This window comes from Culex pipiens, chromosome 2, assembly GCF_016801865.2.
Source record: "Culex pipiens pallens isolate TS chromosome 2, TS_CPP_V2, whole genome shotgun sequence".
In the NCBI taxonomy this organism is placed as follows: Eukaryota; Metazoa; Arthropoda; class Insecta; order Diptera; family Culicidae; genus Culex; species Culex pipiens.
In genome coordinates this window covers 56,175,308-56,188,954 of record NC_068938.1, presented here as the reverse complement: position 1 = coordinate 56,188,954, position 13,647 = coordinate 56,175,308, and the positions used below count along the sequence as shown (strand labels likewise).

Here is a 13,647-nt window from a genome sequence, read left to right as displayed (position 1 = left end):
CATAAATTGTCATTAAATGCTTGTCAAATTTCTTAGCTTCCCACTATAAAGTGGGCGATTTCTGGGTCCTCTACCCTATCTCCTTACGGTTTTGAGGTATGGTCACTGAAAACCCATTCAAGGACCATCGACAAACCACGTGTCCCCGTCGGGGACAATTTTTATACAAAAAAAAAACTTTTTTGTATGGAGTGTGGACAACCGCCAACACCTTCTCCCCCCTCTAAAGTGTCCACATGGTTTATGGATGGTCCCTTAGTAAAAATCCAACTAAATGAAAAGGGTCGTACCACTCCACCATCATGAAATATCGAAAAATGAACGTTGGATTCGTTATGAGAGACCGAGATTACCTCTTAGAGCAAACTTGCACGGAAATCGAATTTTGTGTGAATTGGTGACTTTCGTCAGGTATATTAGGGTTGTTCAAATTCGGGTACCCCCGGTGACCCAACACTAGGCCAATTCTAAATTAGAGCTCGAAAAGGTCAAGCCAAGTTGTCCCACACAGGAGTACAGTCATCCCACATATTCGGAACACCCACAAATTCGGAACACTTTTGTGGTAATTTGTCAATAGAATGCAAAATGCAACTTTTCTGCCGACCCTGCTATTTTTAAGGCCTTTATTCGGGCATTCTCTTGCTATTTCACCAGTAAAAGTAATACTTTTCAAACAAAAACTGCATTTCAAGACTATTTTATCTAGAGCAGCAAAATACTGCCTCCAAATTGCCCGTTCCATGATTGTGGGATGTTATTGTGTCTCCCACAATCGTGGAACACCTGAATTTAACTGATATTTTCACAAAAAAGTTATCAGACCATTCATAAAACATCACTAACCATGAGTTCTATTGGTTTCAGAGTGCAAAGTCATTATTTTGCAAAAAAATATGTACACCTGGAGAGAAAAAAAAGTTTGTTTACATCGTAAAAAAAAGTGTTCCGAATTTGTGGATTTCAATGGTCAATGTTTTTCTTCGAAAACTTGATATAAATCGTAAAAATGTACAGCCGGTCTATACATCAATCGAAAGATCGCAAGAAAAGCTTTCACATGAAGGTAAAAGCAAATCATTATGTTCAATTATCGATTTTATATGATTTATTGAACATTGGCCGATCTGTAAACTATTCCGAATATGAGGGATGAGTGTATACGTGTTAACGTTTTGCGGGAAAATAAAATGACTTTCGCTAGTTTTGTTAAAAAAAAGTACTGAAAAAAGGTTTATGGCCTATCTACAATCACTTAACTTAGAAAATTTCACTTAGCTTAGGAATTTGAGTCAATGGAAATGAATCTGAGTTTCTACAATGGAAAAGTAATCAAATTAGAAACTGACGTTTGGTTTGGAAAATTTCAAAATCTACGGTAAGTTGACGTTTCCATATCAAAGGTAAACAAACAACTGCATAGCAACGTATATCAGCCCAGCAAATTTTCTAAGTTGATTGTGGATGACGGCCGTAAGTTGTGTACATTTTCTAAGTTTTACTTTACTTAACTATTCTAAGCTAAGTGATTGTAGATAGGCCATTACTCATTAAGATCTAAGCTGCATCATGAACTCAAACGTGATGAAAAGGCATATGGAACATTCACGCAAACATAAGCAGTATAGTTAAATTTAAATTAACTAAAATTAACGCACACAAAGTAGTCAAAAGAAAATCCCTCAAATGAATACTTCGGCTACCCTCCACCAGACGTCTCGTCCATCGACCACATATTCTTCACCTTCTTGTAATGAACTTTCCTCTCCCCAAGTGTTCATCCCGTTACATCCCTAACCCACTTTACCCTCACAAACTGTCACTTTGTAACATCTGTTCGGTGACTCGGTCTGTAACGTCCTCCAGTACTGGCCACCCAAGAAGTTCAAGAGCAAACGTCAAACTTGTCACCCGGGCTCCAGTGCGCATGTCCGGGATATTTCGTGACCCCTCGTTCTCGAATGAACTCCTCCCGCTGCACTGCCGGTCACCGCTATACCGTCTTGACCTAGGACCGACCCATCCGAAGGCTACTAGATCCAGGTTAGCGGAATTTCCTGAATGAAACGCAACGCTTTTTGTTTTGGTCTCGATTAGCGCGGAGAGCGAGCTGCTCTCTCTCTCTCTCGGCTGAGAGTTGGGAGAGGATGTTGGGGAGTCTTCAGCAATGATTTCGAATAAATTTTCCGGATTTTCAGTACTCTCGTGACACTGGTTCGGAACGCTTGTTGTGGTTCGCGTTCAGGGGGTGTTTCGCTTCCGGGACGGTACGGCCCTCGTGGTCGTCTGTGGAGTTACGGGAACGTTTCTGTGAAGGGATTCTGGGAGATTTGCTTGTAATCAGTAGTTACGTGTTGGAGGGTGATAATTGCTTTCTTGGTACACGTGAATACGGTGCCAGAGCCGGAGGTGTTGAAGTGTATTTGACAGGCCGTTTCCTTTTGAGGGGGGCTTGTGAAGAATCTCTAACAGATTGAGTTTGTGGGGAAGATTCGAAAGAAGTTCAGTAGCAAAAAAGTAAGAGAGGAGATTTCTCGAGTGTTGCGTGTGAGAGTGAAGAGTAGCCAGAAAAACAACTCAAGGAAAGGATTTTCCTCGGAATTGGAGGAAACCCTTGAATACAACAGATCCCGAATGCTCGTATAAGCCGGACTAAGGGGATTGAATACGTAAAAAAAGTACTGAAGACCAGGCCGTCAGGTTTGTTACCGTGGTAGGATTTATGTGGACCGGGATTCCGCCAAGAGTATCCCTTTCTCATCCTTCGGAATGTGTCAAAGTGTAAGCCAGAGCTCGTAAAGAGTAGTACGATTGGCCTCCCACCCCCTTACGGTGTATGATTGTGGTGCAGAGGATGCAGCGATAAAAACGGGCCGAATCCTTCGCGTAAAGTGCTCGAACGAGGGTGAATCCTCGCGCTCATAACCAGAACGAATCCTTGGAAAAAGGGAAAAGTGTGTAATCATCGTTCGTGCTGGGAAACCCCCTCCATTATAACGAGGGAAAGAGAGAATGCGGGCAAATTTGGTGTAAAATACAGAGTGTTTCTGTGTGCCAACATAATAAGATAGTCATTTTTAAACCAGATAACAGTTACCAAACTGTGAGTGTACGTGTACGTAAGTGCGACTTTTCCACTAACGAGAAAAGCCAATCAGGATTAAAAGGATCAACCGAGAAGACAAACACTGGCTGCCGCGCGCCACTGAGAAAGAATCAGTGCAAAATGATACGTAAACCAATTAGGGATTCAACCGGGCGGATGGATTAAAAGGGTGGAAAGGATCACCGGCAGAGGTAGCAGCAGCAGCAGAAGTGTTTCAACGTCCGGTCCTGGTATCTCCTTCGCGTGGAATGGAAGGATTTCTCTTGTAATTTTGTAACAGGTACGGTACACTGTCGGCGACCTTCATCCTAAGTCAATTATGGTTTGCAGCGGGAAAACACGGACAGCGGCGTGATTGGGGGTTGGATTTGATGAGGGGTTTCTAGTTGTTATAACTTGAATGAGTATTTGAAGATATTATAAATTCAGTAAAATCTTGTAGGTACACCGTAACTGAATGGTTACCAATGGTCGTCAGTTTGAACTCTGGGGTGGAAAGTCCTTGGTTACGGTCCATAAAACCGATTTTTTTTTTGAACGGAAAACTGTCAGTCGGAAGTCAGTTCATTCCATGGCTTCCATTGCCATAGTAGAGACAACATTTGCATTGTTGCATATATGGGTATGGGAACACGGAGAAAAATGAGCTCCCAAAATCGTGAACAAGCTTTCATGAAAATGGGAACCACGAACAAAGTGTTCAAATCCCATGGTTCGATTTTCAAAAACGTTCAAAAACGCTTGTTCACGATTTTGGGAACTCATTTTTCTCCGTGCAATGTTTTATAGAAACGAAAAATAACAATAATTAAATCTTCTGCCGTCATCAACAGTCAATAAAGCTTATCAAACATCATATGATATCGGCAGATTGAAAACGGAATGTCAACTGTTCTTGTATTTATTTTTAATTTTAATTTAATTGTGCAGGGATGTATACATTGTAAACCAACCGGAAGAGCAGCTTTCTGTTAACAATTCTGTATAATTTGTTTCCCATAGTATCTTGTCACACGTCGATTTGGGGCCAAATTGAACGCGCAATTTTGTGACCGAATTTCGGGTCAAAACACAACAAAATCATCCGAGAAACCCCATTTTATGATTGTTTACATTTCGCGCACTAGTTTTAGTTTATTCCACGATAAACAATAAAACCCCTTTTTCTCGCTCATTTGCACTATGAGCTTCTTCTTATTGGTCCGATTTTATTGTGATAAAATGAAACGTTTGTGAAATTTTCTGATCTTTTCAATGATAAACAAAAGATCAAAATTTTTAATCATTAATTTCAGAGTTCTGACCAAATTATATTTTTTTTAAATATATTTGTTGAAAAAATCGAATTCAATAAATCCAAACAAATTGTCCAATTTGTAGAGAGAAAATTGCAGAAAATTTGTAAAGCTTTTCAAAAACATTTTATTGATATGAATTTTCTATTAAGATTTTTTGAAAAGCATGAAATGATAATAAATCGAAAATTTATACTTGAGAGTATCAATAAATTAAAAACGGTTCATATTAATCATAACCTACAGCTTTGCCGAAGATACTGAATTGATCAGAAAATCCCTTCTCAGATACAGAGTTTCATACATTTACATACCGTAAAACGGATGACTTTGATAGCCGGGTGACTTTGATAGGTTTGCGATTTTTCCGCAAAATATAGAGTACAATTCTGGAGTTTTTTTTTTTTTGAAAAGGTCAAATAAACCAAATTTTCAATTTTTGCTTTTTGGGTGTTTTTAGAACCGCCTCGAGTCAGGGGTATTAAAAACGTACAGAATGTTTTGGAATTGTACTGACCGTGGTAGAGAAGTGTTTAGAGTACCTTAAGAAGAACTTTTCATAAAATTTTGAATAGCTTCAAAAGTTAATTAACTATAGTAAAGAAAATGTTGCTCGTCGGCTCGTCGGTTCGCTTTCGTTTCTGGCACTTAATCGTGACATGAACCAAGGTTGTTCACTGAGTTCATGCCACGGGTAAGTGCCACACACGAAGCAAAAAATCAAAGCAAAACCGAGGTACAAGTGAACCTCGTGTGCCGCACGGTGCAGAGAAGTTTTACATTCAGCTTCTTTAAAAGTGACATCTGAGCAATTCTCTACGAAATCGGTCTTTTTTCTTCAATTTTAATTTTTGTATTTTTTAATCTGACTGAAACTTTTTTGGTGCCTTCGGTATGCCCAAAGAAGCCATTTTGCATCATTAGTTTGTCCATATAATTTTCCATACAAATTTCGCAGCTGTCCATACAAAAATGATGTATGCAAATTCAAAAATCTGTATCTTTTGAAGGAATTTTTCGATCGATTTGGTGTCTTCGGCAAAGTTGTAGGTTTTGGACTACACTGAAAAAAAATGATACACGGTAAAAAAAAATTGGTGATTTTTATTTAATTTTTTTTCACTAAAATTTGATTTGCAAAAAAACACTATTTTTTTTTTGATATGTTTTAGAGGACATAAAATGCCAACTTTTCAGAAATTTCCAGGTTGTGCAAAAAATCATTGACTGGGTTATGATTTTTTTTAATCAATACTGATTTTTTCAAAAAATTGAAATATTGTTCGCAAAATTTTTTCAACTTCATATTTCGATGTAAAATCAAATTTGCAATCAAAAAGTACTTTAGTAAAATTTTGATAAAATGCACCGTTTTCAAGTTAAATCCATATTTAGGTGACTTTTTTGAAAATAGTCGCAGTTTTTCATTTTTTTAAATTAGTGCACATGTTTGCACACTTTTGGAAAAAATATTTTTGAAAAGCTGAGAAAATTCTCTATATTTTGCTTGTTCGGACTTTGTTGATACGACCTTTAGTTGCTGAGATATTGCAATGCAAAGGTTATGCAAAGGTATTTTTTCCAAAAGTGTGCAAACATTTGCACTAATTTAAAAAAATGAAAAACTGCGACTATTTTCAAAAAAGTCACCTAAATATGGATTTAACTTGAAAACGGTGCATTTTATCAAAATTTTACTAGAGTACTTTTTGATTGCAAATTTGATTTTACATCGAAATATGAAGTTGAAAAAATTTTGCGACCAATATTTCGGTTTTTTGAAAAAAGAAGTTTTGATTAAAAAATTCATAATTTGGTGAATGATTTTTTGCACAACCTGGAAATTTTTGAAAAGTTGTCATTTTATGTCCTCTAAAACATATAAAAAAAAATAGTGCTTTTATGCAAATCAAGTTTAAGTGATAAAGTTAAATAAAAAAATCACCAATTTTTTTTACTGTGTATCATTTTTTTCCAGTGTAGTCCGTATCCATACCTACAACTTTGCCGAAGACAAAAGATACAGATTTTTGAATTTTCATGCATCATTTTTATATGGACAGCTGCGAAATTTGTATGGAAAATTATATGGACAAACTAATGATGCAAAATGGCTTCTTTGGGCATTCCGAAGGCACCAAAAAAGTTTCAGTCGGATTAAAAAATACAAAAAAAATCGAATGACCGATATCCTAGAGAACTGCTCATCTATAAAAGAGTCAGAGAAAGCTATTTTTACAACCGCACCACTACACATTCAACCGCGAGTACCTTAGGTAGATAGTCATTGGCGTCGCGAGCATTGAAAACTTTGAAAGCGATATAAACGATGAAAAGCTTAGTACTCTGTTAAATAAACTTACGAAATCACGTAGTATGAAATCTACTTTTAGGCGATTTTTGGAGCACACACGCGAAAAAATCAATTTTCGAAATCGTGAATTAAATTCACGAATGCTAGAACCACGAAGGAATATATGCATCATACTCATGAATAAATTCCTTCGTGGTTCTCACATTCGTGAACTTAATTCACGATTTCGAGAGTTGATTTTTTTCTGTGCATGGGAAACAATTTGATTTGATCCGGATAAATGCCCTATGTCACAAAAGTTTTTGCATATACATTGGACAGTTATGCACAGATGGACAGGGCAAAAGAAACCGAAAAGCTACGATATCTTCAATGCTGAAAAAAACATCGATAGGCAACTACTACGAAACAAATATATCTCTAGCCACAAACTGCGCCAGTATTCGAAGCTCAACTTGACAACTTGTCGACTTGGCGACGAGCCGTCGAGAATCGATGCAGTGTGATTTTTTAACGATTTTTCCAATGAAAATTCATGCTGAATCGTATTGGTTTCGAAGATGGAAATGACGTCCAGCCATAATGTAAAACCTATGCCTTTCTTAAGTAAGAAATGCAAAAAAGAAGACGTTTTTGTATGAAAAGTTTTTTTTACCAACTTTAACGGGCGTTTTCGACCTTTGAATCATAACCAATTTCGCTCAAATATTTTCACTCTTAGTTATTTTTGGCTGAGGAATTGAGTCAGGGGGTATCCCTAAGGTCGTTTTTTTATTGTCACCCTACTACACACTGACGACACCGCATGAATCCGTTGAATCCACATCATTTCTTCCAATCATCTCGCGAATGAAATGCTTCTTTTTTTTATGTTATTGGTTAGGTATTCGATGCCTCGACTTCATTACAGTTTTTAATCACCTTATCCATTTAAAGACTAATTCAATCGTTATTGCAACAAATTCGACGGATTGAAAATTGAACTTTCTACAAGTGGTGAATACAACAAACAATTTATAAGTCGTACTTTTCAATATTCTGTGAAGTTGAAACGGATTGAGAAACAGCTAAATTTTGACCCTTTTTGATTTCTTAAAATTTAATTACTTATGTTTTAGTTAAGATAAACATTTGTATTGTTTTTGATTGTTCATCCAGCAGCGATTAATGACTGGACCAATTAAAAAACGAATAAATATTCAAAATGCTCGACCTATCAGCCAAAACATGTAGTTTTTTTTTTTTGCTGGAGTGTGTGTCCAAGACATTTTAGGATATTTTTGAGTTCCTTTTGAAAACTTTACATTCTAGTAACAAAAAAAAAATATAATAATATTATTTTTGCTGTTCCTATCACTCAAACGCTCGGGCTCGCTCGGAAATGATGTTAAACATGGGACACATATTGCGATTTTTGCCGTGGTTTTGTTGATAATTTTGATATTTGATTATTTTCGGTTAAAACAGACACAGAACAACAAAATTTGTACATCGGTTTCCGAATTCAAATCTTTTAAGTGATTTTAAAAGTTGCAGTCCCTATTCAGACGGTAGTCCCCATTCTAAGTTATGCCAATAATCTCCCCTCCCACAACTGCTCCACACCACCCACTGTTAATAAAACGCATCGCTTTGAGCGCTGATTTGCCCTTCCAAACGTCGAGGCAGGATAATTGAGTAGACTTTTTTTTCACCCAATTTTCCCACGCCCCCAAAACGCCACGTCCGCCAGCTATGCTGAGCAACGTGGGGGAGAAAACTATGAGGAAGGTGGGTTTGCGGTTCAAGAGTGGGCCGGAGTTCGCTTAACCGCATTCGAGTCTGCATGATGAATAAAACACCATTACCTGGCGCTTTTTCGAACCTCTTTTCGCGGTAGGGGATCTTGGCAGTGGCTGGTGGTGGTGGTGGTCGGGAATGTTCTCGGAATTCGTGCGTCTTTTACCACCTCGAGGTTTTTTTATTCAGGGGGCGAAACAGCGGAAAAGGTGTGCCATTTTGGCGTGGGTGGGAGCAGCAAAAAAAAATGAGCATTCCTCTTTGCTGAATACCTTACCGGTTAGCCTGAAAGGGGGAGGGGTGGGCTGTAAAAAAGGTGACATTTTCCTCCCTTTCTTGTACCTGCCGCATAGATCCCTCGCCGCGAACCCTTTTTTTTCATTTCTCATCACCGTCGGAAACGAGCTATATAAACGCTATTTCATCACTCATTGTTATCTCGAACGGTGGCATCTTTCCTCTTGAGCGCGTGAGATGGTGGGGGGAGAGCCATTTTATTTTGGCTTTCCTTTGGCGGGAAGAAGAAAAATGTAAGAAAAGAAGAAGGGAATTTCCCTCTTCGTCGTGTGCGTGTTTGTGACGCATGATTGTCACGTGCGAATTTTCATCATGATGTCATTTTGTCATTGTCATATTAGATGCGTGTGCTTGTCGGGTGGGAAAAACAGGTATAAGAAGTGGTACTTTTTTGTGTAATCTCTGTCTCTACGAGAATGTGAAGATGATTTGTTAAATGAGGATGATTTGATTTATTTTTACAAGGTGAACCATTCGTGTCTTTGTTTTGAACTTGACGCAAGGTGTGATGTAAAAAATGAATTATGTTTTAGAAGTTTATATATGATATTGATAATGATTTATGCATGGCCTTACACCGTAAGGACCGCCCTAGTGGCCAAACATAGTGAGGAGCCTCAACAATAATTTTCAATAATTAAGGCCGTTGCAAATATTTTTTGATGTTTGTGTCCCTCGACTCTAGCCAAAAAATATAAAAATTGAAATTACAAGCCACGGTATCTATATTTGAATAAAAAAAAGTGTTTTAAAACGCATTTTACACGTGCCCAGTTGTTTTTCAATCATTAGTTTTCAAAATAACTAAGTATTGAACGCTGTTGCAAATAATTTTCAAAGTTAATGTCGACCCCCATCAAAGTTGGTCCAATTAATCGGAGGGGCAAAAAAATATTGTTTTTTTTTCAAGACACTTGAAAATTTTAATGGAAATAGAAGTCTAATCAACTGAAAACAATCTAAAATGCCCTATTCTGCATTGATAATCATATTGAGCATGTTTGGGCTCGTTTAAATATATTTTGAACTTTTATGGAATTCAAATGTACCTCGCAGCAAAAACTATTTTGTCTCGAAATAAAAATCGTCAATGCTTATAAATTTTGGAAACATAAGATTGCAAACAGCTGAACAGATGTGTAATGCATTTTTAAACACTTTTTTCATTCAAATGTTAAAACCGTGGCCTGTGATGTCAAGTTTTTAACTTTTAATTTTTTATTTTTTGTGAAATTAAATTTGCAATTAAAAATTACTTTAGTAAATTTTGATAAATTGCACCGTTTTCAAGCAATACACTTTTTAAATGAGTTCCCATATTCGCCCACTTTGAAAAAAATATATTTTTGAAAAGCTGATATTGCCATGCAAAGATTTAAAAACAGGAAAATTGATGTTTTCTAAGCCTCACCCAAACAACCCATTATTTTTTAATATCGATATCTTAGCAATTGATGGTCCGATATTCAATGTTAATATATGAAACATTCGTGAAATTTTCGATCTTTTCGAAAACAATATTTTCTTAATTTTTATATCAATTTAAATTCAATATTAAGTTTTAGTGACAAAAAGTAAAACCGTATTTCATTTTTTTCAGTGTAGTCCTTATCCATACCTTAAACTTTGCCAAAGACACAAAATTGACCAAAAATTCCTTCAAAAGATACAGGCAGCTGCCAAATTTGTATGGAAAATTATATGGACAAACTAATGATGCAATATGGCTTCTTTGGGCAAACCAAAGGCACTTAAAAAAGTTTCAGCCGCATTAAAAAATAAAATAAAAAAAAACGATTTTTTACAAAACTGCTTATTTAACAGTACGATTGCCAGGTAATCTGACATCCTCACTGTTAAGGATTTTGATTTTTTTCTAATCAAATAAAATATTCATCAAATTGGGAAATTTACCAACAATAAGTAGTTTGATTTTTTACATAAAAATTGTACTGCACCAGTTTTGAAAAATCTTATTTTTGATGATATGGATAGATGGCATAAATTAAAATCTGCTTAGCTATAGTTGTAGTCAAATTCAGTCAATTTTTCGAAAAAAAATCATCTTTTAAAAAATGCGGAAAAAATCATGTTAAATATCAGCAATTCTCTCTCGGATCGAGCTCAAATTTTTTCTGGGGGTTGCCTGGCCGAAATCATAAGACCCGTATTTTTCTGTTTGTCCTTTAGGGTGACCTACGCCGTGTTAGGGTAGTCCGAAAAATTGCCACTTTCATTGATTTTTTCAAAAATCACTCCCTGCCTTTTCAACCGATTTTAGCTGTCTTAAACGCAAATGAAATAATTGGCCTTTCAAAGAAAAATAGTAAGAAGTTTCAAAAATCTAATTTAACAAATGAAAAGGTCGAATGAAAATATGAAATGCCGTTATGACGGTGTCTGGACCAAAGAGCCTATGTCTGGAAATATTTTTATGGATTTCTCGGACAATTTTACAGAACATACTAAAAAATGTTAAAAGTTTATTGACAGGATTCTGAGATATGTTTTTTGAAAATAAAATCCATGTTTTTCGACGGGCGACGGGAAAATGACAAAAACGGGAAAAAAAAGTTGCGTCTTTCAATTACGAAAATTTGCAATCGGAGATCGACATCGTATATCGTTTTCATGTTACATCTTGGTTACATCCAGTAAAAGTGGCTGTAGAGGTCATAATCAAGCTTGACTAGCTTTGAAGTTTTTTCTTTCATCGAAAAGATCGGACAATTTTCAATCAATTTTCTTTAAAAATATTGAAGATTGAACCAATAGGGTTGGTAAAAAACAGCTTCTGAAAGAAAATAACACAAGCAAAACAAGTTTTTCTCTTTATCACCAAAAAAAGATAACATCGTGAGATTTCCAATCGCTGTAAAATTAAATATTTTATGTATTTTCAAATCAACCCTATCATTTGGAAAAGCCCAACACATTTTTTCAAAAATATTTACCCCTTAAAAATTTGTAAAGTATTTTTAATCGATCATTTAGAATATTTCACGATTCTTTTTTTTTTGGTGAGGAAGAGGCAAACTCGTTTTTCCGGTGTTATTTTCTTCCGGATGCTGTATCTCACCAACCATTTTGGTCCAATCTTCAATGTTTTCAAAGCAAATTTACAGGAAATGTTGTGATCATTTCGATAAAAAAAAGTTCAAAGGTGGTCAAGCTTGGTACTTCTACAGGTTAAAAAGTCACGTTATCAACAAAAACGCATTTTTTGTGGACAAGGAAATTTGCACGACTATTAACGATTGTTATTGACATTTAAAAATTCTCGCGAGTTTTGGTAGATGAAATTTGTTTGAGTCTTTCAAATACGACAATTTTTGTACCCGAGAAAGTATCGAGCATCGCTGAATTTTTGAAGTTATCACCGTTTTAGTTAAAAAGTGTTTTCCCCCGTTTTCGTACTTTTCACTTTTCTTCACTGTCGTTTTAATCTTGTTCGTCCCATATGTAACAAGTGGGTGCTGCTACTGCCCTGTTCACATAAATGTCCCATATGCAAAAACAGCAAACTGAGAAAAACGCAAGGCAAGTTTGTCCCACACATAAGGCTACGTGTTAAATTTTCACGACAAAACTGGATTTCCCCAAGATTCCTAGAACAAAGTACTGGATGTTATAGGCTCTTTTGAAAGAGCACACGATTTTGAATTAAACTGCATCAATAACTCAAAAGTGATGAAAATGCCATGGACATTTATGCGATCATGGGCAGTGCAATAATCACCATTTTTCACATTGCTAATCAACAAGTTTTGATACATTTTTATACAATTATTATACTAAAAATGTAACAAGAAAAACATAAAAAAGAGAAGTAAATTTTTTTGTAGTACAAGGGATGCTCAAAATGACCTCGTGAACTCGGGAAAAAACTAATTTTTTTGCAAAAAATTGGGCAGTAGAGGGTTAAATGGGTGAACCAGTGACACTTAGGTAATAAGGTCATCGAGAAGGCTTGTAGAGGCAAAAAACACAAAAAAAGCTTAAATTATCCAATTTCGTTGAAAATTGCCCAAAAAAATATATATAAAAAATAATAAAATTATCAAGTCAATAACGGAAACTTCAGCATACAGTTATCTTCACTGGGCTTTAATCAATTCCGAAATTAAGCCCATGCCATTGTTCCATTTTTACGAGCGCGACAATCTCAAATCTTGACTTTGCCAAATCTTACCCAAACAGCTCACAACTCAAAAACCGGCTCATAAATCTTAATGAAAGCCCCAAAAAATCAGTGAAGCCTATCCTAGCGGGGTGGCGAGGGGAAACTGACTGACGGAAAGTGCTGCTAAGTTTATACCAACCAAAGCTTCCGAAGAGATCAGTATAATCGCGAAAGGACCTCTTTATTACGCGCCGCGCATTATCCTTTTTCCTGGGAAGGAAAAAGAAGAAGAAGAAGAAAAGGGGAAAAAAAACTTAGTAGCAACCAGTCACAATTCATTCTTCACCGTTGTTGTCGTCGTCGGCGGCGGCCCATGATGAAGCGCCATGATTTTTCATTACAGCCAATTTCCAGCACGTGATAAACATAAGAAATTGATCCTGTTGACGACAGCCAGCAGCCGCCGAGACGGGACTGGAACGACCGAGAACTGAGGACAACGGATGAGTTAAAGTGAATCCTACACCGGGTTGCTGGGTGATTTTTGCTTTCATTGTGGGGAAAAGGATTTAAAATATGATAAAAGTTTATTTCAATCAAGATCAATCAGATTAAGATTGTGAGAGCGAGTCCACGAGCAAAGCATACCCATCTCGCAATCTTCCTGAAATTTTCAGGGGTTGTTTGAACATATAAAACTAGCATCTGGCCAAAATATGAGCACAATGTTTGA

General features: G+C 36.4%; 1 protein-coding gene across 2 annotated transcripts in view; it reads left to right on the top strand.

Annotated features, from left to right (window-relative positions):
• Positions 1-2,223: 2,223 nt before the first annotated feature.
• The window catches only part of LOC120430358 (kin of IRRE-like protein 3), a 450,977-nt gene continuing 439,553 nt past the window's right edge, over positions 2,224-13,647 (top strand). For both annotated transcript variants that reach the window (XM_052708963.1, XM_052708962.1), the window contains exon 1: positions 2,224-3,386. The gene's annotated coding sequence lies outside the window, so the exon portion shown is untranslated. The remainder of the gene's footprint in view (positions 3,387-13,647) is intronic.